Below are 24,410 nucleotides of genomic sequence, written 5' to 3'. Positions count from 1 at the left end.
TAGAAATCTCTTTTGTAAACTCCCTAGATGGCATAGTCACCATCTCCTCTCCAGAGTCCGGACACTTTGTTCATTCTACAGTGATTATAATATATTTGATGTCAATTTCAATTTCTAGAACTGTGATTTCATCAAGGATAGGAAATATGTCTTACTTTTCATGTTCTCACAGCAACAAACATAATATCTGGAACTAACAAGAACTCAGTAAGTTGTTGATAAATGTTTACTGATGTGTTCAGAAAATTATTGAGAAATTGTATATGTATTATGGTTACTCTTATGCATCTATTTGGTTAGACTATAGTACCTAGTTATGGAATGGAATTTTAATATAGTGTTGTTGTACAGATATTTTGTAGATGTGGTAAACATCTACAGTCAGTTGACTTTAAGTAAAGGAGATTTCCTCAACAATGAGGATAATGAGGTGGGCTTCATTCAATCAGTGGGAAGATCATAAAAGCCTTAAAAGAAAAACTAATTTCCTTGAGAAAGAAGAAATTCTGCCTTGAGACTGCCATCATCCAGTCCTGCCCAAGATGCTGCCAGCCTGCCAGCCTGCCCTACAAATTTCAGACTTGCCAGACCCCACTTGCATAAGTGAATTCATATTTATCAAATTTCATCTATATATTGATAGATCTTGATGTATTTACAATTAAACCTTTTGGCTGAAGGAGAGGAGGGGGAGTTAGAAGAGAATGGAACCAGTGTTTGAAACTTAGCTAAATGCCACTTATCAAAATAAGGACCACCAGGAGAAAACCAGTTCAGGTTGAAACCGTGACTTCACTTCTAGACATGTTGAATTTCAGATATATGGAAAATTCCAGCAGATATGTAGAGGAGACAGATGGAAATAAGAATCTTCAGTTCGTAAGAGAAATTATTATAGTCAAAATATATTATTCAGCCAGAATAAATATAGTTTCTGGCTGCCTAAAAAGCACATACAACACACATTCACAGTCAGGTTGAAATTTACACACCATAACTCATATATAGAAAAGAAAAATCTAGCTCTAGTTATTGTCTAAACATAACTTACCTTCTAACCTATTCCACTCAGAATGTAAAACTTGTCTTGTAAAATAGCTCAGTGTTAACCTTGCTTAGTAAAATAACTCAGCATCTTCCCATTTAAAGCGATTTCTTCTTGGGTAAATATCTTCTCTAGCCAGAGTTGAAACTCCCCGTCAAGGCTGTTTCTCCGTCCACTAACTTTTCCTTCCCTAAATTTGCTTATCACCAGGACAATCAGATGGGAGAAGAATGAGGGTTGTTTCTGTGTCCCACATGCTGCCCTTGAGGTTGTCACTGACCTTCACTGAGATGTCCTCTTCCTGCCTACTTAATGGATACACTATGCTTTTGTGTGCTTATAAGTGAGCCAGATCTATTTGGGATAAATTTGAGCTAGATATATCGGAATCGAATCTCAGGTAAGTCACTTAGTAGCTGCAGGCCTTTGAGAAAGCTGCTTGACTGATTTTACCTTACTAATCTGAATATAGAGTTCTTTTCTACTTCCTAGAGTAAAAAGCAAATTAGAAAGCAATTGTCCATAGAAGGACCCCATGCCACCTGGAGGAATAGCCACACCCAGTGATAAACTCTTATACATCAAACAAACAGTGCTCTCCTTATCAGAATCTCAGGTGTTAATAAAACTAAGTTATTTTCCTCAGCTGAGCCTGTACACAAATACAAAGATTTAGGCACTATACTGTTGAATATTGTACCTGTTGTTTTGTATATCATTCCTGATATGCAATGATGAAGAGGAGAAAAAACTATAAGAAAACTTTCTCCTATCATATAAAATTTTGTCCACAATCCCACAGGTTTAAGCAAAAAGACTGTACTTTTAGAAGACAAACACTTTTAGGATGAGTAGAAACAATAAGTAATCTAAGAAGCTTCTTTAAACGGCTTTGCCTGGATGGTTCTCACTGGCAGGGGCTGACATCACTGGTGCTTATCCTCTAAGTAAACCAAATGAAGTCCAATCATTTAATAATAATAATATGTCCTCTTTGCCTCTTAGCTCTTCCATAGGTGAAGCCAGATTATTTACACCAGGAATCAGCAAGCCATGCAGGAGAAGTCTGTGACATGTGTCACGAGTTCACAGCAGTGACATCTTCAGGGCAGCCACCCCCCCGACTCCCCCCAACTAGTGTTTACATAAGTCCAGACCAGGGGTGTCTGCTGATGATCAGCTAACACCTGTAGTTTCAAAACTGCTACAAAGGAAAGCAAGGAAATATCACAGAACCCAAAAGGAGGCTTTCTTAGGGAGAATGATTCCTACGTGCAAAAAAAAAAAAAAAAATCGAAAATTAGCAGAACTATGGTGGTGTAGCTGCTGCTACAATGGCTGCTTTCTGCCCTGCATAAGCATCAGTAGCTGCCAAGACATTTTGAAATAACTCATTTTTAGCAGTAAGGATGAGAATGGGGCTGGCTCTGGGGCTTGGAAGAACCAAAACCCACTGCGAGACACAACACAATGTCTACTGTGTGGACAATTAGTTAACACTGCCTTAGTTTTTCTTGCCCTTACCCCATTCATATTATTTAGACTAGAACCTCCCAAATGTAATTTGGAGCCTCCCATCCAAGCTTCTTGAAGGGAGGATCTTCCACAGTGATGAATGCCTATTTATTTTCATATGTGAAAATACCATATATTTCCTATCAGGAAAACAATTCTGTTTGCATTTTTAAAAATAGTTTATTCTTATTCTCTTATTCTCTTCTGCTCCATTGCATGCTTTGAGTTACTTTTTCCCTCCTCTCAAGCTGTCAGTATTATCAGCTCTCTCATATGAATATAACACTCTACCTGGCAGGTTACAGCAAGCAAGGCAAAGACCATAAGGGAAGTCAGCTATCTGACTTAGGCTATTGTATTTAGGGTCCAATTAAATTTGTGCTCTCATATGCTTTAGGTTGGTTGAAGATTATAACAATAAGAAAAAAATTGTAAGTAAAAAGAGACATGAGCAAAAAACCTTAAAATACAACACTAAGCTACTTATTTAAATCTCCTACTGTCAATAATACAATGAAAATTTCACTTTTCAAGCTGGCAAGAAAAAAAATGGAAATTCTCTGAATTGAATGCAATGAAATATGTACACTTGTACTCTTGGGAGTAAGAGTTCTTACAACCTTTTAGGAGGCCAATTCAGTATCATTATCATTATTATTTAGTATAATTAAGGGCCTTAATGCATTCTGATTCTTTGCCTCAACAATTCTACTTCTAGGAATTTACTCTAATAATCGAAGACATATATAAAAATTTATTTACATTATTTATAACCAGAAAAAAATGTAGAAACAAATATCCAAAAGCAGGACAATTGTTAAGCAAATTATTGTATATCCGTATCATGGTCACTTTTAAAAATCATCTTAAAAAAATAAGAAAATGATCATAATATACTTGGTGAAAAATGTGACTATAAAACTATGTAAAATGTTTACTCCCCTCTGGGAACTAAATTCCTTTCTTGGAAAGCCATTTGGCAATGTTTCTTAAAAATTACATTTATATGCATATGTACATATAAATATATATGCACACATGTAAAATTTATGTACATACATATATTTATACCTTTTAATTCAGTAAATCAATTTCTGGTCACCTATCCTAAGGAACTAATCCCAACAGATACAAAGATCTTTAATAATTATTAATGATTTAATTCTAAAAATAGTAGAAAAGAAAGATTAATGCTTAAGCAAACAATAATAGGAAGGAGCTATTACAGGGACAATGACGATAACGCAATAATATAAGAAGTGTCCGTAATCTGAAGAAAAGGAGGCTGAAAAGATGTTTATAGAATATAATTACAACTAGGAAAAATATGCATGCAGAGGAAGCATGACAAGCTATAAATAACTGAAAACAAAAATGCTAATGTTAGGGTGAAATGACCTTTGGGTTTTTTCTTTTTTCTATTCTTCTCTCATTTATTGAAATTTTTCTAATAAATATAATAAAGTGCCTAGAAAAGCATGGAAAAGGGGAAATGACAGATGTTTAACTGAAACACAAAGGCGCAGCTTAGAACAACTGAGAAATGAGAATCCATGAGTCAGGAAAAAGCTCAGAAGGTAATTTCTCTGCTTCTGAAGGGAGCCATTGGATTTGAGGCTGAGTTAGTGAGGAGTATACCCAGAAAGAGGAGGATTCAGATGCCTCAAGTACTTGGGATCCTGAAAGAATACTAAGTTTGGCCTTGCAATGTGATGGTTTATTGTGGATGGGAGGAGGGGGGGCAGATTAATGTTAACACTTTTAAGGCATGCCAGTCTGAGTGAAGTGGTAGATTTTAACTTGTATCCAATATTTACAGGGTCCATGTTCAAGCTCTGCTAATGGCAGGAAAAGAGCTACTCTCTGGAGTATATACAAAGTAGGAGGCTGACAAGAGGTCCCAAAAGATATCTGAGAGCCAGAAAAAAAGCAAGAGACAACGTCATGGTAGCCAAATTGGAAACTTTGAGCAGATGTGAGAAAAAATACCAATATTGTACCATGAAATACCTACTCCCAGATTATCAAAAGCAGAACCAAATCAGCTGATCCTACTGACCTAGTCCTAGCCAAAAGGGAAAAACCTGAATGGAGCATGGAAGAAGGTGAAGATGGGACCAAGAATTGCAATAAAACCCTTCATTCCAATCAAAACTTTAGCTTTCCATTTCTCGAGTTTTCACAGATGGCAAAGGCCTACCTTACATAATAGGCATGATCCATCACAATAAAATAGCATTAAAAAGTTTCATGTCACAGAACAGAGCAAAGCAAATTATAGTTCCACCAGCTGAGCGGGGACTTGGAAATCCTTCCTTAACTTGATGTTTTACCATAAAAACACTAAGCACTGAATTAGTTTAATCTGTTTTTCAGACAGAGAACATGATATCAAGCCAAGATGACAAAGAAGGAAACACAAAGGCCCCTGGCAGTCAGTACGCTGAGACTCTACCAATAGGTAGGTGCAGATATGAGTTTACCCAATGTCTACCTTTAACATTAGGTGTGAACAAGAGAGGTGAACAGATTGAGTTTGATGTGTTAAGTGCTGAAGGAGGAAGAAGGGAGATGTGACGTCAGCTGACTGTCTTCCACTCCCTGTGGAAGCGCCGGATGTTCTTGATTTCCACGCTAGCTTCAATTGCTGTTCCCAGCACCAGCTGCAGGAGGTATGAGAAATTCCTAGGGTTGTCCAAACAGATGCCCGTGATGATTGTTACCATGCTGCTGGGGTCAGGGGTCCCTGGCTGGGATGAGTCCAGCAGACCTTTGCAAAAGTCAAGAATGTTATAGAGGTCCCAGGCATCAGAGTCTGGCCTGGTTATCCTGGGCCTCACTAACCTAGTAGACACAAAGGATTGGCAGAAAATGTACTGGTTCCCTCTCTTCAGCTTATCCTCTAGGAAGGTGATGGCTGCCAAAGCCCAGCAGTCTTCCCTCCTCAGGACGTACAATATGTCGACCACGATCTTGGGTATGATGAGGAGAAACTTACCACTGGTGGCAAGCTGCTCGATGACTGGAAGGTGCTCACAGAGGGCCCGAGGGTCAGGGAACCGGTACGGGGTCAAAGCTGACTGAATCTGGAGGTGCCTGAGGATCTTCTCCAGCTGCACCACTTCACTCTGAAGCCAGAGCTGAACTATGTCTTTGGGAAACCTGATCCTTGAAGTTCTCTCTAGAAACTGCTGAGACGGGTTGTCTGGTCCTTCAAACCCAGAGCTCACAAAGACCCCCAAATTAGAGTTGAACTTCGGGAACTGTCCAGGGAGTGTCTCTGCAAAGTGGCCAAAGCTTCTGAGGAAACAGATGTGCACAGCAGCTTCATCCTGGGAGCTGAGGAGAGGTGGGTCTTGCTCCAAGCCAGCCCTCTCCTGGGAAGCATGCCAGGGCGAGTGCTGGCCCAGGGCAATGTCCTCAGGGAGCTGCAGGAACCTGGGAAGGTCTGGGCCCTTACAGCTCTGCAGCAGATCACGGAGACGGTGGGACAGGCCCAGGCCCGGCTCCTGAAGGCCTCCCACGGAGGACAGCAGGTTCAGCAGCACAGACAGGGGATCCCACAGGCTAAGTGGACTCCACCAGCGTGAGGTGAGGAGGCTGTGGTTGGTGCAGAACCAGCCTAGGATCACCTTGACGGTGGGCAGCAGGCCCTCTGCAGAGAGGATCTGCAAATTCTTTGGAATGGTCTGGAGATTGTTGCAGGACTGGCTGATGGAGGCCTTCTGCCCCAAGTAGGAGCCAGCGGGAGGCTCTGTCTCAGGAAAGCTGCTCACACCATCCTCATTGCTGGAGGCATCAGAAAACTGTGGCTGAAGACAGGAGCCAAGTGCAAGCCATGTTTTACTGGGAGCTTGTGGCTCAATGTGGCTGGCAGGTTAGCAGAACTTCCTGTTTTCAAGTGACCTAATAGACGACTGGGAGGTTGACGTGTCTTCAGCTTATCCACCGGATGGGCAACTTGACCTTTGGATTTGGCCCCATGCTCCTGCATTGCTTCTGGATTCAGGGAGCCACTTTCCTCTTCGTCAGTTGTGTCTGAATAAGTCATTTCACTACTGATTTCTGAGCTGGCTGGTGAGCATAATCTTCATCTATCTCATCTGAGTCACAGCAAGAATGAAAACTGGCTTCCGAGTTGTAACCCTCACTGGAAACGTAAGATGACCTGTGGTTCTTCTGAGATTTGCTGTGGTGGGGCCCGGGGCAGGGGGCTGGAAGGTCTTTTTGCTCCCCCCCAGCTTCTATCTTCTGCTGGTCTTCCTTGTCCCTGGGGACATCCACCTCTGGAGTCAGCTTCCCTTTCCGGAGCTCAGCCTGTTGTGGGTAGTCACATGTTGAATTAAATGAGAGAAAAGGGTCAAGGTGAAGGTGACCACTGGCCTGTGCTGCTTCGAGCCTGTTGTTCTCAGGCTGTGCACACTCATGAGGCAAAGAACCACCATGTGGAAGATGAGGAGGTCTGGGAGGAACAGATAGCCCCTTGGGAGCTTTCTCTGGAGGCCTGGATCAGGTCGGATGGGCACGGCCCTATGATAGGAAAGGCAGAGACGGAAGTCTTCCAGAACCAGCTGGCACAGGGCCATGAGCCTGGTTGCTTTGAATTTCCACTGAGGCTGCAAGAGGCTCTGAAGGTAGAGGAAGCTAACCAGCAGCCTTTTGTTATCCCAACACTGCCTTGGCTGGGAGAAAGCTTCTTTCTCTGGGACCTTTTCAGCTGGCTCTACCTTTTTCCCGCATGATCATAGAATCCTTTGAGTTTCCAAGGTGCCCCTTTAAAAAGCACTTCTGAGCGGAGGCAGCGCCAGTAGAAGTACGTGGCTTCAATGTCACAGTACTTACTCCCTGTGAGAGCCCCCAGCCGGTTGAAGGGCATGCCCACGTGCAGGGCCACTGACATGGCTCGGTGTAACACCTCTCTGCCAAGTCCTTGGTGGCCAGGGCTGGGAACTCATTCTGAAAGTGGAACAAGTCTCCCAGGTACAGCCGACAGCAGTGGCAGGCCGTTCGCAGCCAGGCCACCTCTTCCTCTGAGGCAGGACCTGCTTTCTTGCAGCCAATCGACTGGATGGCACTGTGAGGCCAATCAGTGCAGCTTAGTAACCTCGGCTCATAGCGATCCTGCAGGAAAGGAAGACATGGTCCTAGAACCTGAGGCCGCCCTTCAGGTGAGCCCGCAAGGGGCCTTCCCACTGTTTGAAGGTGTCCACGTGTTTTCTTTTGGTCCTCAACAGCAGCATAGCGATGTCAGAGTACATTTTCCTCCAAAACAGCTCTTCTGCTTTCCTCCCATAATCCACTGGGTGAAGGAACATGAGTTTAATGTGGACTTGCTGAACCACATCCCTGAGGGCCAGGACATGTGGCTTGAAAACCTCTCTGTGAGCATTTCCTTTTCGAAGGAGAAGGTCAAGACACTGAGCTGCCAAGCAAACATCCTGGTAGAGGAGTCTGGCCTTCAGGGCTTCTGCCTGGCTTCTCTCCTTAAGGCTGGACTCTTTTCTCATGGGGCCTATCTTCTGAGAAGAGACAAAAACTACGTATTAGTACCCACCCATAGAGGCCAAAATAATGACAATCATAGTCACCAGAGCAACACAGTGGGTATGTATAAAGCCTTTTGATGTGAAGCAGGAACTTTGCTCACACTTCAGATCTCAGTTTAAACGCTGCATCCAGGAGACCAACTTTAACTCCCCAAATTAGGTTAGATGCGTCCCCTTCACACTGAGCTGGCTTCCTTTGGGTTTCTGGGACTCAACTGGCTATGAGTTTTTCTTGACTGTATTTCTCCTACCATAGCACATCCATTATCTATCATTCTTGCTCACAAACTGGACCACAGAGTTCTCTGAGGGAAAGGTTAGAGGTCAATTCACCATTTAGTTCCTAGTACCGAACGATATCTAGTTCAAGCAGAGGCTCAGTAAAGAAAAGTGAACGGATAAAGGTTGTTCCAAAAGTCAGTTCCTCAATTATCATTTTCTATTCAACGATTATAATGTATCAAAGCACTCCATTATACTATTCAAAATACATGTCTAAGAGTGAAATAAAATGCAATGTAACTTCCTTAACTGCAAAAAAAGGACAATAATCCCTTATCAAAATTTAAATTTAATCAAGCTTGTGGATTTTTTGGAGAATTCAACCTAGATTCTATGTAGTTAAAAGTATTTGTAGTATAAATATATCTAAAGAGATATAATATTTAAATATAAATATATTAAATAATGTTTAATACAAAAATTATAAAATTCCTTATCTCTCAGTAGAATTTGCTTTTAGACTCTCGGGATGGAGGGAGAAGAGAAATACACCTTATAATATAAACAGAATTCGTACAAAAGAAAATACGAAGTGCAAACACAAAATAAAAAATGTCTTGCTTCCTCATTCTAAAAGAAAAGCAAATTAAAGCAAACTACAGGCAATAATTTAATTACGTCAACGTAGTAAAACATATTTTAAATTATAATACACGATGCTCAAAGCCATGGGGAACTTGTATAGACTTACACAGCTAGAATCATTAAAAGTTTTAAACATATGTTTGTTTGTAAAACCATTTATGTCCATATTCTTTATCCAGCAACCTTATTCATAGGAATGATGCCTAAGGAAATAAATTTAACAAAAGCAAAAAGCTACATTATAAGAGGTCCATTCCTAATGTATCTTTAATAAAGGAAAGGAAGGGAGGGAGGGAGGAAGGAAATTAAAATTAACCTAAATATTCTATGATCAATGAATTGCTCATACATGTCTACATGTATGATAGAAAGTCATTATGTCCATTAAATATAATAATTATATAGACATAAAAATAATAATTACTTGGAAAAAGTGCAAAATGAAACAATACATAAACTGGAAAATTACATCTTCAAAAACTAAAATGTAATGTGTAAAAATTAAGAGGTTAGTGTGATCATGACTGCGGTTTTTCCCCCCCAAGTTCCTTAATACTGCTATTGTCAGTCATTCTAATACAACTTGTTAGTTGGTACAATTTATGAATCTACATTTTTGTATGACTAGCATTTAAACAGAGGAAAAATAATGATAATTCAGTAACTAGAATAAATAGCATTAAAATGTCAAGTACATAAAACTCACTGAATACATAGAGTATCCATAGAGCTAGAATAGCATGTGAAATACCTATGATCTGTTACTAGGATGTGAAAAGTTGAATGAGGGATGGGGGCAGAGTAAGAGAAGGAATTTGGGCAGGAGTGCAAGGAAACAGCCAGAACACAGAAGTTGAACCAGCAGTTGCCAGAGCTTTCAAAATCTCCAGAGCAAAATCTCCATCGACCAACATGAGGCTTTTCCTGGAATGGTACATAAATGGTTAGCCTGGCCTTTCTCAGTCCTGAGAAAGATGACTGAAGGAAGAGAGAGAACCTACTGAAAAAAACACCTGGAGAAGAGAGATCTAGGTTAGATTCAAAGCCACACACACACTTTATGTAAAGGAAACTTCACCCCCTAACAAGCCTAAGAGTCAGAAGCCAGACGTTCTAAGCAAGGAAGAGAAAAAAACTAATACCCCAAATTTATTAGACTATTTTGGGAGACACAGGTTCCATTTGAAAGCCAGATGGGAAGAAGAGTGGACTGAAGTCGTTTTTACTGGCCTCTTCTCCCTTCCCCTTAAGCTCTAACCACACCTATTGACTTCCAATGACAACACCCTGCTGTAGCCCTTCCAGGATGGCTGTGGAAAACCCGTTGCCCAAAATAATAGGCCTACAGTCACCCAGGTTTGGACAAAGCTCACAAATAGGCTTTAAGTCATCTCCCAAACCCCCAAGTTTGCCAGCTCTGATACAAGGACAGGCATAAATCTATGAAATGAAAACGGAATGATTTTCTCACAGTTAAACATTTCCAGACTGAACAATTCCTAGGAATGGTCCATTCTCTCTGAATGAACATAAATGTGAGCTGGCTCCTGGCTGCACTTCACTCCAACACTAATATAAGGCCCACATAATCACTTACTTCCCAGACCTCTGTCTTCCTTGGAGGACATTTGGATAAATTTCCCAGCAGGCTTCCCGATACAAGGCAACTTGGCACAGCTGTTGCCAGTGCTGCCAGGAACGAGTCACAAGCAATTTTGTGACATTTGGACTAAAACTCCTGAAGTCCAGAAGCTTATTTATGGGAAGAAAAACATTAAATCCCCTCCTTGAGATGGACCAAAGGAGACTCTCCTGTGTACCATGCATCTGAACTCACCGGTGAGCTCTGACCTCCAGAGCTTACTCCTGCTCAGCCTGCTGGTTCCCCAGGCTTGAATCCCACACGCTAAGCTCTCAAATCCTCTGGAATCTATTACTTTGTTGACACAACTGGATTGACTCTGCATAAATGGCATCAGCTGGGTACACTCTGGCCAAGAAGACTGACTAAAGCTGCTTCCCCACACAGGTAACACAGGACCAGATATAACCCTGATAGATTTGGAAAATCCATAGCCCTAAGCCATACAGAAAACTAGGTCTGGGTAAAATGTATCTCTGTGACCCAAGAGTTATACATATCGTGCATGAAAAGGATGATTAAAAGAGGCCTTCCTCCATAAAGACAGAACCATAGCTGTTTCCTCGTCTTCACTCAGTCCAATCTAGTCATAAAAACTGGTTCTCTAGAGCCTTGTATTATCACAGGACTCAAGAAATCCTTGAAACATAGCCTCGGGGAGAAAATAAAAAACTCCTGAGCAAAGAGACTGAACATAAACATGTCTTGTCCCCCTCCCCCCCCCACCCTTGGTCATCCTCTGCATAGCCTAGAGTAATAGAGACTTCAATTCCTAAAGAAAAAGGGTGATCCACAGCCGTTATGGAATTATATATCTGCTTAGTTCACCAGATTTGGGATGGCTTTGGTGTTCTTTATCAAAACTCCATGCCAAACAGTTAACTAAACTGCTCAGAACCCTCCTTTAACTACAAAGTACCATGAAGAAAATACCCCATAAGAGTTAATCCACTGACAAAATTAGATGAAATGGGAAAATTCCTGCAAAAAACAAACTACAAAAATTTACTCAAGAAAAAGTTTGAAAATCTGAGTAGATCTATAATAAGCATAAAATTGAATTAATAATTTTTTCAATTTTTTTATTGAAGTTTTGTTTTGTTTTGGCTGCACAGCACACGGGATCTTAGTTCCCCAACCAGGGATCGAACCTGTTCCCCTTGCAGTGGAAGCACAGAGTCCTAACCACTGGACTGCCAGGGAATTCCCTGAATTAATAATTTTAAAACTTCCCAAAAAGTATAGCCCAGGCTCAAATGACTTCACTGATTAAGTCTATCAAGCCTTTAAAGAAGAATAAATACCAATTCTTCACAAGCTCTTCTAAAAATAGAAGAGGAGAGAATATTTCCCAACTCATTCTATGAGGTCAGTATTACCCTGATACAAAACCAGACAAAGACATCACAATAAAACTGCAGATGAATATTTCTTATAAATTTTGATGTAAAACTTCTCAACAAAATACTAGAAACCCAAATCTAAAACATATAAAAAAGATTATATACCATTACAAAGTGCAATTTATCCCAGGAAAGCAAATTGCTTTAACATCTGAAAATAAATTAATGTAACACACCACACCAATATAATAGAGGGAAAGAAAATATATTATCATCTCAATAATGCAGAGAAAGCACTTGACTAAATCCAACACTCTTTTGTGATAAAAACACTCAGCAAATTTGGAATACAGGGAAACTTCCTCAGTCTTATAAAGGGCAAAACCCCACAGCTAACATCATACTTAATAGTGAAAGACTGGATGCTTTCCCTCTAAGAGCAGGAACAAAATAAGGCTGTCCACTTTTGCCACATCTCTTCAACATTGTACTGGAGGTTCTAGCCAGGGCAATTGGGAAAGAAAAATAAAAGGCATCCAGATTGAAAAGAAAAGGTTAAAACTATTCCTATTTGTAGATGATATGATCTTATATATAGGAAGCCCTAGGGGACCCACAAAAATTATTAGAACTAATAAATTAATTCAGCAAGGTTGCAGGATAAAAGATCAATATACAAAAATCAATTGCACTTCTATACACTAGCAATGAACAATCCAAAATGAAATTTTAAAAACAAATGTCATTTACAATGGCGTCAAAAATATATATACATATATATACATATAGATATATATGTATATATATACATATACACATGCACACGGGAATAAAGTTAACAGAAGAAGTGCAAAACATACTCAAAAATTATAAAACATGGTTGAAAGAAATTGAAGACAAATAAATGGAATGACATTCATATTTATGACTTAGAGGACTTAACATTATAAGGTGAAAATACTCCCCAAATTGATCTACAGATCCAATGCAATTTTTATCAAAATCCCAGAAAACTTTTTAATGATAATTCCTTTCCTAAAATACACGTGGAAATACAAGGGACCAAGAATAACTAAAACATCTTGAAAAAGAAGAACAAAGTTGAAGCACACTTCCTGATTTCAAACTCAAATCAAAGCTATGGTAATCAAGACAGTGTGGTAACGAAGATAGACATATAGATCAATGAAACATATGAATTCAGAAACAAACTCTTAAATTTATGGTTAATTGATTTTCAACAAATGTGCTAAAGCAATTCAGTAGGGAGATAATCGTTTTTTCAACAAATGGTGGTGGAAAAACTAGATATCCTCATGTGCAGAAGAATGAAGTTGGACCCCTTCTTTACATCACGCACAAAAATTAACTCAAAGTGGTTCATAGACTGAATCTCAGAGCTAAAACTATGAAACTCTAAGAAGAAAACATAGGAGTAAATGTTTGTGACCTTGGATTATACAGACTTCTTAGACACAACACCAGAAAGCAAGAGACCAAACTAAACCTCTTATGAGGAATATTTTCATGAACTTAAATGTTCATTTTACATTTTTATGCTAAAAGGGGATTATTTATCATCACCTGAATAGAAAGTTTAAAAAAGAAGGAATTTCCTTCTGATAGTGACACTCGGTTGTCATATGTTCTAGCTGTTAATGTGACTTTAGAAAGGATTTGTGTATGCCTAAGTGGTCTTCCGGAATCTTCAGGGAAGCAGGTGTTCTGCACGGTTTGGAGCTACCATTTCTAGCACTTTCCAGAAATTATCTGGTACTGTGAAATATAACAATACATATTAAAAGAATCAGATATTTGCTTCAGTTTGTCTCTAAGCAATTAAACATAGAGAAGCAAAAAAAAAACCATCAGAGACAAGTTATATAATTTAAAAATTGGTTTTCAAGTACTAAACAGAACAGTACATCTCTTCCATAAATACCAAATATCCTATGTTTAGGATGAAGACATGGAAATATTTGTTTTTAATTTGTCCATGTTCACCACTGGTAGATATGTTTCCTGCTGTTCAAAAACATATAATAGTAAGGCAATGCAGTAAACCTTTTAGAAAAAATTATTTTCATGCCCTCAAGGTAGAGAAGAAAAAATTTTTAAACAGAACTCAAAATTAAATACATGCTGACCAAAAAAAAGAGAAAAGATTGGTATATTCAATTGCATTAAAATTAAGAACTTCAATTCAAAAAAAATTTAATGTACTAAAAATTCTATTAGTAAAGGGTGTTTGCAGCATGCATAATAATAAATGACTAATACCAAGAATATTATTTTTAAGTCTATGAGTTAAAAAGGAAAAAGTCAGTCTAATCAGGCACTTCAAAAATAAAGGACACTCAAACAGACCTTTGAAAAGAGGCTCAATTTCATTAGTAATCAGAGGTTTGCAAATTAAAATCACAAGGAAGTACAGAGCACATCCTCCAGAATGGCAAAAACTTTTAAAGTCTGACAACATCAAGTATTTACAGGGATATGGGGTAAGAAACACTTTCACACGTGGCTGATACAATTACTTTGAAAATAGTTTGGCCTGATGTGGTATAGCTGAACATTCACATACCTTACAATCTAGCACCTCCATTTTTAGATTTAAATTGTGGGAAATCTCTTGCACCTGTTTGCCAGTTGACATATTAAAAAGTATTTCTAGCAGCATTGTCTTTAATAGATAAAAACAAAAACAAACAAAGCAAAAACTGGAAATAACCTGATTGTATATCAATAGTAAGTTGAATAAATAAATTGTAATACATACAGCAGTACGTTTTTACCATACAGTGGTAAAAATAAATGAAACATGCTGCATATATCCATATGGATGTATTACACATAGTGTTGAACAAAAGCAGTAAGCCATAGAAAAATGTATAAAATATGATGGTATTTATATCCAGGCCCAAAATAGACAAAATTAAGTAAAGTATTGCCTATGGATACATACTGAGATAGTAAAAACATAAAAGTAAAGGAGTGATTATCACAAAAACTAAGATTGAGTTTTGGACTGTGCAATTTTTGGGAAGACGGCTAAATCAGGAGGTGTACACATTGGGGGTAAGGTGTTTTTAAACACTAATGATATCTATTTCTTCAACGAGGTTATGTGGGATGGATATGTATACACACACACACACATATACACGTGTGTGTGTATATATATATAAAACATATTATACTTGTGTGTAAATTACACAATTTAAAAAATCTTAAAATGTAATTCATCATATAAAAAAGACACACCACTATGTATATCACAGATTTTTATTATTATGCTTTTAGGGAATTGCTAGATTGACTCTTGTGGCTAACTTGAATAATAAATGTCATTAAACATTAACTGATTTTGTTTTCTATTAAATAGATTGATTGAATCTAATCAAGATGTTCAAAATGATCAAAACAATTTTCTGTGTAGAGTAGGAACTAGAAAAACAAAAAGAAATAAAGAAAACAAAAGAGTAGAATCACCTCTTGAATAATCTATCAAAACACAAATGATTCCCAGATAGTTGAGATAAATGAGTGGTCAGTCACTTGTACAATTAAGACAGTATGATGTGTAAGATCCCTTTTAGTCTAAGTCTAATATGCTTTAAAAAATAATTGTACCACAAATCTTCTAGGCACAAAACACTGACTATTGTTAGTTATAGTGTATTGACAAATTCTTATTTTGATTTTATTTTCTCCCATCATGAGCCATGAAATTCAAGCTGTGATTAAAGATTAGCTCTCAAGTGTAAACGATAATGTTTTTTCATCTATTACTACAAACCATATTTCCTATTGAAAGCAATGTGGCTTCATGAGATAGCCCTTATAAAAGAGCTTAATAATTACCAATTTTACACCTAATTCTCAGAAGTAAGGTGCCATTTCTTGGTGACTATGTTCTAGAATAAAACTGTTGGAAATAATATGTACCTATAGGTATATCACAGGGAAATCCTACATGATAATAAACTTTGGAGGAAGTCTCTAAGATAAATATTTGTAAAGAAAATATCTCAAGTCAAGATCACAGAAATGTGAGATGGTTCCACTGTGTCTGTGAGCCACTATTTTCTGCCCCACAACCCTTATTTTAAGAACATGGACGAACTGGAAAATATCCAGGAAAGTGTTTGAGATGATTAGGGATATAGACATCATCATCTTAAAGTTTACGGGAAAAAAAAAAAAAGCCTTCATGGTCTAAGGACATTTATCCTAAATAAGAGAGAAGAGAACACTAAGAGGAAACCATATAGATGTCTTCAAATATTCAGAAGACTGTGATAATGAGATATACACCTTTTTCTGTATGGCACAAAGGGAAGTCAGTGTATCTTTATGTAGATGTTAAAAAGACAGGTTTCAATTCAAGAAAAAAATAAAAGGAGAACTTTCAATTACAGCTATCCAAAAATGTCAATAAATGGGCTGACTGATAAGGTGGTAATCGAGCCATGGAAGGGATTTAATCAAAAACTCATAGACCATCATGCACCCTGTAGATGAGTTTTTCTTTTGTGTGGTAGATTGACTTAAAAGACTGCTAACGTTCTTTTCTAAATCAAAGATTCTCAAGTTTCCTCCCATGATGATTCATTAACCTATTTTCAGAAGTTGCTTACCAAAATGCTATGGGTTTATATGAAAACTGAAGTCATGTTATCTGAACACTCATTTTAGCCAAATAAGTTAGAAAATAAGTGCTTTTCCTTCATTTGATTATTTTGATTGCCCTCGATGGTATAATCATTACCAAATTTGGACAGGGTTAATCTGAAACACAACCTGTGGCTTTTAAATAAGAGCTGCAGTAGTTTAAAAATAGTCCAGATGAACAAAGGAAATTGCTATTTCAATTCAAAGGAGAACTGACACTAGCAAGTACCAGCGTGTTGATGGAAGAGTGTGTACAATCATTGTCTAAAAGCAAACACTTCAGTCAAAGAGAACTGCAAGGACAGACCTCTTCTCTTTTTACAGTATAAAATCTGAACTTTCCTGTCAGTGACAAGGTTAAAGCAGTACCACCCACTCAGAAAATGAATCAGACACAAAGAGGCAGATTCTCCCAGAACTTAAAGTACTTCTGAAAGCTGCCTTAACTCTTTCACAATACAGGGAAACAACAACAAAAAAAGGAAAGTACCCAAAAATACTTTTGTAGGTATGAAAAGTTAATACCTTTAATGCTATTACTCATGTTGGGACAATGGAAAGCATTCCAAATGTCCAACGTTAGGGGATAATTAATAAATTATAGTTTATCCAAGTAATGCAATATTACAGTATTCTGAAATCATTACACTCATTATGTGTCATAACTATAAACCTTAAAATGACCGGTGCTAGGTAGACAATAAAACATCACAAATCTACAAGTGTGTTATGTTTAAAAAATACATAAAAATATTAGAAGGCCAGACAAGATAGCAATCTACCACAGGATGCTGGCTCTGCACCTGTGCTTGACCCTAGAGAAGCTGCACAAAGAAGAAGTAGATGGGTGGATCTCAGAACATCATGCAGATGACATGATCTTATACATCAAATAACTATTAAAACTAATAAATGAATTCAGTAAAGTTTAGGATACAAAATCAACATACAAAAATCAGTTGTGTTTCTATACACTAACAATAAACTATCCAAAAGAGGCATTAAGAAGATAATCCCATTTACAACAACAAAAAGTAAAATAAAATATTTAGAAATAAATTTAACCAAGGACATGAAAGATTTGTTTGCTGAAAACTATAAAACACTGATGAAAGAAATCAAAGAAGATACAAATAAATGGAAAGATAGCTCATGTTCGTTGATTGGAAGATTTAATATTGTCAAAATGTCCACTCTACCCAAAATGATCTATAGATTCAATGCAACCCCCATCAAGAGTCCAATGGAATTTTTATAGAAATAGAAAAACCAATCCTAAATTCATATGGAACCAGAAAAGAAAACAAACAAACAGAAAAACACTGATGAAAGAAATCAAAGAAGATACAAATAAATGGAAAGATAGCTCATGTTCGTTGATTGGAAGATTTAATATTGTCAAAATGTCCACTCTACCCAAAATGATCTATAGATTCAATGCAACCCCCATCAAGAGTCCAATGGAATTTTTATAGAAATAGAAAAACCAATCCTAAATTCATATGGAACCAGAAAAGACCCCAAAATAGCTAAAGAAATCTTAAGCAAGAACAAAAAATTTGGAGACATCACATCTCCTGACTTTATACTACAAAACTATAGTAATCAAAGCAGTATGGCACTGACATTAAAATAGACATATGGACCAATGGAACAGCAAAGAGATCGCATAAACCCACACATATACAGTCCACTAATTTTTGACAAAGACACAAAGAATATACAATGGAGAAAGGATAGTTTATTCAATAAATGGTGTTGGGAAAACTGAATACCTGCAAAAGAATGAAATTGGATTCTTATCTTACACCACATACAAAAATGAACTCCAAGTGGATTGAAGACTTAAATAGAAGACCTGAATCCATAAAACTCCTAGAAGAAAATATAGGGATTAAGCTCCTTGACGCTGGTCTTGGTGATTAATTTTTGTATCTGACACCAAAAGCACAGGCAACAAAAGCAAAAATGAACAAGTGGAACTATGTCAAACTAAAAACCTCCTCACGTCAATGAAACAATTAACAAATTGAAAGGGCAGCCTACTGAATGGGAGAACATAGTTACAAATCAATATTTGATGAGGGGTTAATATCCAAAATATGTAAGGAACTCATACAACTCAATATAAAAATCCCAATAACTCAACTTAAAAATGTGCAAAAAACCCTAAATAGACATTTTCTAAAGAAGACATATAAACGGCCTATAGGTATATGAAAAGATGCTCAACATCACTAATCATCTGGGAAAGGCAAATCAAAACCACAGTGAGATATCACCTCACACCTGTTAGAATGGCTATTATCAAAAGGCAAAAGACAACAAGTATTGGTAATAATATGGAGAAAAGGGAACCCTTGTGCACTGTTGGTAAGAATGTAAATTGGTACAACCATTATGGAAAACAGTAAGGAAGTTCCTCAAAAATAGAAGTACCATATGATCCAGCAATCTCACTCTGGGTATATATCCAGAGAAAATAAAATATTTCAAAGAGACATCTGCGCTCCCATGTTTACTGCAGCATTATTCACAATAGCCAAGATGTGAAACAACATAAGTGTCCATCAACAGATGAACAGGTAAAGAAAATTTGGTATATATATACAATTGATTATTATTCTGCCTTTAAGAAAGGAAATCCTGCCATTTGTGACAAAATGGATGAGACTGGAGGACATTATGCTAAATGAAATAATCGAGACAAATATTGCATGATCTCACTTATATATGTAATCTTAAAAAAAAAAAAAAGTTGAGCTCATAGTAACAGAGAGTAGAATGGTAGATACCAGAGTCTGGGGGGAGGAGGGAAAACTTGTTTATCTTATAATTGAAATTGTTTATCTTGATCACAAGATAAACAATTTCAGTTATAAGATAAACAAGTTTGGGGACCTAATGTACAGCATGATGACAATAATAATAATGTATTGTATACTTGAAATTGCTAAGAGAGAAAATCTCAGGTGTTCTCAATATAAAAAAATAGTAAAAGATTGACGGATATGTTAATTAGTTTGATTGTGCTAATCATTTCACATTTTATACATATATCAAAACATCATGCTATATACCTTAAATATATACAATTTTTATTAGTCAAAAGTAAATACATCAAAAAAATTTTTAAATATATAACTGTCAGAAACCTCTAAGGAAACAAGTTGGTTGGGTCCCAGTCAGGTGGGGGTAATGAGAATAGAAGAAGGGCAGCCCAGAGCAGAAGAGGGTCCAAAACCATGATCATGGGAATAGATTGAGGAGAACTTCCTTGTTTGGGCTTTGATCCTACATCACATAGTCCTGGATCATAGGCAGTAGGAGCCAGCCAGGATCAGCCAGAGTGAAATAGAAGCTTCGGGGTAATATCCAGGCAGGGATGGATCCTGGAACTAGCGAGGAAAAGCAGAAAACAAGAGGTGCACGTAGGTGGGCCAATACCTAATTATTTGTTTACTTCTCCTTTTATCCCATTAAGTCAACGGCTCTCAAAACTTGGTTCCTGATTGGCAGCATCAGCATCAGCTGGTAACTTCTTTTTTTTTCTTTGAAGTAAAAGGTGGAATTTAATCTTTATTTACAGGACACTACAAGATATGAAATTCCACATAGAAATAAGAAACCCATTGAGAGGAGAAGCTTCATACAGTATGTACAGTTTGGAACTGTTCAAGTATAGTTTCGTTGTAAAAAGCACTACAATAACAAACCACATTTAAAAAGAGTTCTTAGTAGAGAAACAGTAAGACAAACTTACACCAAACGTAGTACACAACGAACAACTTTATGCCTCAGATGTACAATCTAAAAGTTGAAGGTCTCAGCAGTGCCATCCTGAACTTGGAATGTATAGCCTTCAGAGGTAGTTTCTGGCACAACATTTTGATCTTCCTCTTCCTCCACAGAGGAATACTTCTCAATCAGGTTTAATGAAGCTTTGTACACAGACTCATTTTCATGGTTTTGTAGAGCTTAAATTTTTTCCAAACCTCCACGTTCTTCAATCGTTATACTAAGTTTCTCAGTTTTGCCTAGTTTCTCAGCAGGCTGAAAGATATTTCAAATGGCATCCAGAATAACAAGAATAATTTTGGTATCTTTCACAGCTAGGAGGTTCATCAACGGCTCTATTATGCCACAACGAACAAGGTATATAATCTGCTCAACTGTTCCACCACGTGTATAGTTGGTCACAGCCCATACAGCTTCCTTTTTTGTCTTAAAGTCTGCCTTAGAGAGAACGCCAACAAAGAATGGGACTAATCCATGATTTACAACTTGTATCTGGTCCTGCGGCCAGCCATGATGTTTGACATTGTCCACGTAGCTTCTTTCTGAATATTAGTTTTGGAGTTTGTTAGCAGTGCTCCTGCATCTATTACAACCTGAGTCTGTTCATCTGTCCCATTGACAATATTCCCTATGGCTCTTTGCGCGGGAGTCACGATTGGCAATTCAGTAGCTCCTAAAAGCTTCACAAGTTTGGGTACAACCCCAGTTTCCACAACCATTTCAATCGGTTCATTTGGACCATCAGTAAGGTAGGAAACAGCCCAGCAGATATCAGCTAATACTTCTGGATCATCGTGATGCAGGACACAACCTAAAGGAGGAAGAATTTGCTCAACAGCATCTAAGGGGGGTGCAGGATTCTTGTTGTGACAAAGATTTGAAGTAACCGCATCCTAAAGATGACATATCAGGAACCACCAGAAATGCCAACAGCGGGTCAACTGCACCATACTTGATAACCGGGTCTTGGAAAACTGAACCATCACCTGCAATGTTTCCTAGAGCCCATACAGCCTTGTTCACTGATGTGAGTGGGGGGAGATGCCAAGAGAGAAATGAATGCTGGGATAGCATCTCCAGCTACCACAAACTTGGTCTGTTCCAATGTCCCGGAAGCAATGTTACTGAGGGCCCAAGCAGATTCAAACTGAATGGGACTACAATCAGTTCTGCCCAAGAAGGACGCAAATTTTGGAATCAAACCAGCCCAGATTATGTTGTCTATGGGGGGGCTGTTTTTTCCTAGAAAGCACTTTCCTAGCAGCTTGAGTAGCTTGGAGCTGGCTTTCCAAATTGTTGCTACTTATGCCTTTGACAGTGTCATCAACAGACCAATTTACAGTGCCCTGGTTGTTGCGGTTCTCCTGCAGTGGAGAAGTAGCGTCATCAGGAAAAGAGCTGACATTTCTCCTTTCAGCATCTGGTCATCCTTCTTAGCTTTCCTCAGCTCCACATTAACTTCTATTTGGTGCTGCCTCATTTCTGTACTGCCTTTCGCCTTGTTCTTGAATCTGTTAAGGCAGGCAGCTGGTGAATTAGCATTCTCATTGGTGGACATGGTTATGAGACAAAGAGAGAAAGCTACACAGACAGCTTAAGCTTCCACAGGAGGTGGTAAGGGGTGCACAGGTTGTGGGTCGGTTGCCCTCAAAACGTCCACCACAGTCAGCCCAAGGATGGTGTCAACTGGTAACTTCTTAGAAATGTAAATACTCTTCTCCTTCGCAAACTTACCGTACCAGAAAGTCTCGGGAGTTGGGCCCAGCATTCTCTGTTTTAACAAGCATGACTGATGATTCTGATGCACACTAAAGTTATAGAATCACTGGTCTAGGTGATTTGATCCAAGACAAGCAATCATCGGGAAAGAACTGTGCCCTGAGGGAGAGAGACAGTGGGTCGTTGAGAGGTAAGGCAAAATCAAGTGTTGGGGAGGAAGGGATGTAAAGAGGGCATGGTCTAGCCCAGGTGGCAACATCAGAGGCTCCCCACCCTACCGTATCTCCCTGGAACCTACTCCCTAAATTCAACAGGAGGAGCACAAGTTCTGTAGAAGAAAGACAACAAACCCAACACTTCTTCTTCTTGGTAGAAGAAGCCAAATTAATGGATTGGCTAAAATAAGAATTTTAAGTAAAATAAAATTTTAATAAAATATTTATCCACAAAGAAACAAAACAGAATGTTACAAACAAGAACCAGGAACAGAGTCCTAAGGAACCAGAATCTGGAGATTCTGAGTATGAAAAATACAATTGTTGAAATAAAACACTCAAAAGGGGAGTTGAAAAGCACAAAGCATAGCGCTATGAAGAAAGTACCTTAAAAATATAGGTGGAGTGAATGAGATCTGAATGATACCATTTATATAAAGTAAAAGCACAGATAAATGAAACAGCACAATATATATTTCCAAAATGTGTGTATGTATACAACTCAATGAACATAGATTAAAGAATAGAATAACTAAGGGGATGTGAAATTGGAGTAGGGTTGAAAATGAAGAAGAAAGATAAAATAAAATGAGAAAGGCCTTGAACAGACCACTGATGTACTCTGCTATGACAGAAAATATGATAAACTCAGTCTCTGCCTCTGAGGATCAAAAATAAGATCCTTTTGAAAAGAATTCTATTTTTAAAAGTTGTAATGGAATACACAAGATAATAATAGTTGTGTTAGTATAGGATAAGTTTATGAGCATATTTGTCCATAATTTTAAAACATTGTAATTTTTTCATTTTATAATAATATCTAATCTAAAAATGAATGCTTTCCTCTAGGAAGTAATTTATATGCTGAGATACTCTGACTTTAATCAATTTATACATTTGCAATATTGAACTGAATTTTTTTGCAGTTTTGAATCACATGAAAAACAGTACCTTCAACAATGCAACACCATTTTAAGACATTAATCCTCAAGATAACAATACAGACTTTCCAGTCAGTAAATGTCATCCAAAAAGAGAAAATTTGTCTTCATTTAAATTATCTAAGCTTCTGAAACTTGTGTGTCAGTTGCTTTGTTTTATTCATAAAAAATTCCTTTTCTAGTGTTCAACCAGGTTAATGATGAACAGCCTTTACATAGTAAGATCAAATTGCCTGACATTTCTCTCTAGATATATGTGAAAATTAGAACTGTCCCAATCTGCATTCTTGACAGCACATTACTTTTGAATATTGCATTTAAATCTTGTGTTATTGTGCCAATATATTTTTGAGATGAAATTCACATAACACAAAATTAGCCATTTCAAAGTATAATTTGGTAGCATTTAGTATATTCACAATGGCATGAAACCATCACTGCTATCATTTCAAAATATTTTCATCATCACACAACATTGTAAATCAACTATACTCCAATATAAAATAAAAATTTTTTAAAATTTTCATCAGCCCTGAAGGAGATTCTGTACCAATTGAAATAGTCACTTTCCAGTTCCCCTCCTCCCCTGCCTCTGGCAACCACTTTCAGTCTTTCTTTCTGTCTCTCTGCATTTCCCTATACTGGATATTTCATATAAATGGAATCATACAGTGTGTTAGTGTTGCTTTTTATATCACTTCTGAAGGAAACCACTTTAAGTGCCTGAGAAATTAAAATCTCCAATTGGGACATCCCTAATGGTTTAATCCATATAGGTTTTCAATTAAATATCATTGTTCTTATCTATAAACTCCAAGCTTAATGGAATATTGAGAAGAAGCTAAACAATGGAGCAAATACAAATGATACACATCTGCCTAAGTCTAGCCTCATCCCCGTCCACTGCCCTTCCAATCCCTAAAGCTCACTAAACAGATTCCTCCCAATTCCCTGAATCTCAGGAACATACCACGCCTATTCACGCCTCCCTGTCTTTGTGCATACAAATCCCCGGAATGCATTTCCCTTTGACTGCCTAAAGAACCCTTACTCAGGACTAAGTTAAAACATCACCTGCTCTTCCAAAGTCTCCATCCAAAACGTT

General features: G+C 37.7%; 1 pseudogene; it reads right to left on the bottom strand.

Annotated features, from left to right (window-relative positions):
- Positions 1–20,442: 20,442 nt before the first annotated feature.
- On the bottom strand, positions 20,443–21,988 carry LOC102975378 (importin subunit alpha-1-like; annotated as a pseudogene).
- Positions 21,989–24,410: the final 2,422 nt, after the last annotated feature.

This window comes from Physeter macrocephalus, chromosome 15 (genome assembly GCF_002837175.3).
Source record: "Physeter macrocephalus isolate SW-GA chromosome 15, ASM283717v5, whole genome shotgun sequence".
Lineage (NCBI taxonomy): Eukaryota > Metazoa > Chordata > Mammalia > Artiodactyla > Physeteridae > Physeter > Physeter macrocephalus.
Note: the sequence above shows the minus strand (reverse complement) of the source record. Positions and strands in the feature narration are given on the sequence as shown.